This window comes from Nymphaea colorata, unplaced genomic scaffold, assembly GCF_008831285.2.
Source record: "Nymphaea colorata isolate Beijing-Zhang1983 unplaced genomic scaffold, ASM883128v2 scaffold0709, whole genome shotgun sequence".
In the NCBI taxonomy this organism is placed as follows: Eukaryota; Viridiplantae; Streptophyta; class Magnoliopsida; order Nymphaeales; family Nymphaeaceae; genus Nymphaea; species Nymphaea colorata.
In genome coordinates, this window is record NW_022205215.1 from 27,601 (window position 1) to 32,200 (window position 4,600).

Genomic DNA, 4,600 nt, shown 5'->3' on the forward strand with positions numbered 1-4,600 from the left:
AAGCATGCTGACTATACCCCATCATCAGTTTTCATTCATTGATATGATGGAATAGGACAACCTTGCATATGAAGTACATGTCTGGATATGAATATCTCCAAGACGTATAATCAGGTTTTATTTGATGTGGTGGATATAAAACTCTCATTCAATCTGTTGCTTGGCAGACCCATTGATCTATATTACCAATGCGGTTCCTTATACTCTACATCAGTGCATCAAGTGGACTCACAACATGAATACTATAATAATTTATGTAGAGGACAGGCAAAATCATCTTGTGCATCCACTAATTCTTGTACCAATATATACAATTAAGGTACTTAGTATTCGAGTATGCAAAGTAGAAAAAATATTCCAAGGTGTTAGCAAATTGGCTATTCAGAAGACAAAAAAACAAATGTGGGTGAAAAAAGCTACCATGCTTGAAACAAGTTACAGAAGTCATTCATTATTCAAAAATTTCTGCCAGAATGAGAAAGGATGGGATTTACTCATATGCTATGACTATCAGCCATTCATTGGCCTTGGCAAACATGAAAATGAAATCTTGGAGTTGATTACCTTGACAAGACAATGACGCACTCAAGCCCTAGGATGTCAAAGTTATGAAAAAGTGGCTGTCGAAGAAGGATTCAAGCATGTATCTTTCGTCAAGAGCAATAGGCCTGTTCACCATCAATCTGAATCAACAAATCTACTATCATTTTGTCATCTAGTCATTATTTTGTCATTTTGTTGTCATTGTACTCCAATAGACCATGTGTCTTCATTCGGTAATACCTTCGAATATGCAATGACATATGCAGGTTACTTCCATATAAAATGTCTAATATTCAATTTAACCTCTTTATAATCTTTAGGATGACACCTGAGGATCAAATGTCACTTCAAGGATGTAAATCCAAGACTCACCGAGGTAGAATGCCCAGATTTCATCCAAATAAAAAGACAATATCAACCGTTACCATTGATTAATGACCCGATTGAGGAAATTGACATTGGCATAGAAGAAAAAACCACAAATTTTGCAAATTGGAACAAGTCTTTCAACAAAAGAAAGAGAAAAGTTGATAAACTTCCTCAAAAATCATCAAGAAGCCTTTGCATGGACTTATAAAGACATGTCAGCACCATCGTCAAACAAGTGTCTCGGTGGCAAGTATCCCTTCTATGAAGGACTTGTCACCATAGGAATATCTGAATCCACAAAGTTGGTTGACAATGAAACCATCGTGGGGCACTTCATGGAAGAGCTGGTGGATCTGCTTTGGCTCTTGTAGGTAGACGACTGAAATGGATCAAACATTGATGTTTGGCTGGAGCAGGAGTCACAGGGGCGGCATGTCGTCCATATGAGGTCGCTACCAGTGTCGAGGGTGGCCCAGTAGAGGCGGGATGGGGTACCAAGTGAGAGTTTCATGAGATACTCGCCGGAGCCAGGCATCACGGAGCTAGAGATCATGCTGGTGGTTTTGGCAAATAGTGAAGTGATGCGGCGGCAGTGCAATATGGAGCGCAAAACGAACTATTTGGCTTGTTGGGCTAGAGTGAATGAAAGGTCATAGAGAGGAGAGAGTGATGAGTCTCAATGAATGAGGTCTATGGAGAAGCCAAGAGGTTTGGAAGCGAATATGCTGGTAGGGCTAGGCAGCACTGCAAGTAGGAACAACTGGAGGAGAAGGCGGGATGCTGAGGATAAGGCAGCCATGGTGAGCACTAAAAGGTTGCCGTATTAAGGAGAAATGCGTAGATATTTATAATGGAAGTTATAGTTAAGGTCACTGCTGATTAAGGTGGGGACGTGGATTTGGAAATTGTGGAAAATAAACATGTGATCAAACTAAGTAACATATTCATTGGTGTAATTAGTAACCATCACAATGGAGAAAAGTTGGTAGCATGTTACACTTAAGCAAAGCTCGTAGTGGTTGGTTGGACTTCCACAATTTTTTTTTTCTGTCTTTTCATTGGACCCAGTCAAATCAAGATCTGAATATTAGTCTTGAAAACTTTGGATCATAAATATTGGAAGACTTTCCTTCACAAATATTTGAAGGACAGACACTTTGATGTATTATCAATGGTGACGGCAATAACCGGTGAATACATTGCAAGAAGAGATTGTTTGAAGTTTTTGTCATTTGTGTTGCCCTTGTAAGGCACGGTAGTCCCTGCTCCAGAACCCGTCCATTGACCAGCTTAAACCATCAAGCTTGAAGTGAAAATCTCTGTCTCATTCTCTCTCTACACATATACATAGATGTCTTTCTACCTTAGATATTATGGGCTTTCACCCGCTGATATTTCATCTGATTATTCAAAGTTACTCTGCTCACTCATGAGGGCCGATTGATTCACTATAATGAATGAATGAGAGAAAAATAAAAAGAAAAATGTGACGAGTATTTTTCTTATATATGATTAGTTTATATCTTTTTTTTACTTATTTATTTCTCAACCATCCATCACGATTGATTTAATGATCTTTATAAGAATACACACACACACACACACACACAGATATATATATATATATATATATATAATATATATATATATATGTATATACATACTAGATGTTGACTGGTCATCAAAAATTAAAAATCTGTCATTGAAAAAGTGTCGACTATTTTTCTTGCAGCAATAGTTCACGATGCTTTGGCCATTATTTATCAAACTTCCAAGTTTCTCGGTTTACTCATCCGATAATGTTATCTTACATATTTGAATTACATATATAAAAAAACGTTTAAGAGTATCAGTAGCTTTTTTCCATGGTAGCAGTGATTGGCAGGCATTACCTGATTGAGTGATTTTTTTTCCACTCTCAAGAACGTAAAACATTCCATGTTTGGTTTGAGGTTGAACTTGCTTTCACATGCATGGCCCATAAATATTATTAACCAACAAATTTGGGTGGTGGCCAGCCCTCTGCTAGGCTAAAAGAATGAAAACTCAGCCGGATAAATCTTGACATCAGAGCATAATCTTGGACTCTTTCTCTTTATATGTTTGAACTCTTTGTCCTTGAAAAGAGCAGTCGACCATTTGGTTGTTGTTAGCTGATAGCCATTCTCTCGGGCCAGGTTACCGATAATAGCTTGTGGACATCTAAAATGGTCTATTGCTTCCACTGAAAGAGGATGTGAGCTCCTTCATACTTATCTTTTTGTTTTCTGTCGACAAATTGCATGGTACTTGCTATTTTGTTATTTTACTTGATGCAGGAAACTGTGTGAAAATGGAATTACATCAAGAGCTATTTGACATGTACAGTAGATGCAGATCTGCTTACCAAAATAATACCCTCTTTGTCTCCTTTTTAGCACATTAAAATGCACTTCGATCGCTGGTGATGAATAAGCACCATGTGGAAGACAATCAGCTCTGGTCAACTTTTGTCTTTCTTTTTTGATTGCTGGTCTTCTTTTTCTCTTTCCTTTTTTTTTGCATTTTTAGTAAGTTAAAAAAAATATTACAGTTGTCTTGGTTGGACCACAATTTCCTGATCTTTAATTTGTAAAACTGTGCCAAGTATGGTAGATAATTAACATTTCCTGCTACAGTCCAATCCAAAAGTAAATGCACCAAAGGCTGGATATATAACATCACCTAAAATTTCTTGCTTGAATCATCAGTTCCTGTTGATGTATAAGTGCATTTCGTCGACACACAAAAGTTTCAGAATTTCTGGGTCGTTTAGTTATAAATTAGTTTAGGTTGTGTTTGTTTCATCTAGGATCTCAAATCTTTGGATTTATGATCAAACCACCTACCCCCCTCCACTCATCTGACTTGAAATCCATAGTTGTTGACATGTAGCAAGGATTTAAAATCGATGTAACCGAAACTAAGGATCTCCCAAAACATACCTTTTTATGCAGCTTTGAATCTAAGATCTGAGGCTATCAAACAGAACCTTAGGCTGGAAAAGTGAAATGATGGAGTAGCAACTCTTATCGTTTAACTGCGTCTTGGAGATGACTAGTTAAATAAAAGCAGTTGGTGCAAGTGCAGTATTTGTGGAAATATCTGAAAAAATTAGTCATGATCATATATAGAGCAACCTGCAGTTAACAAGCTTTAATCTGCAAAATTTTTATGAAGGAATATCATCAACCTTATTAAAGGAATACAAATTCGACTCGCATCTTAATAGACCAATCTGCATATAATTAATAGACCAATCTACGTATAATTTCATCTGTTCATTTCATTTCAACGCTCCATAGTTTCAGGCAAAATACATGTATAAAATTGGTCGAATGGTCACTCTCACTATAAAGTTACCCAGCCATTTAACCAAAGCTGGCATCCATCTAGTGCAGATATTGGAGGGTTAAGAAAAAAACATGGAGAAAATATAAAAACAAATATTAGACGACGAAAATGTCTATTTTTGTTTTCTCTTTGTTTTTTTCTTAGTCATCTGCTATGATAAATCAGATGGTCATGGTTAGATGGCTGAGTGACTCAAACAACTAGATCGCCATTCAATCTTTCTATACATAAAACACCTAACCACTTATATGGTCAGATGATATATTTGTGAGTTTTGTGAGTGACAATTGCTTGACCACATACTTTAACAGCAAAA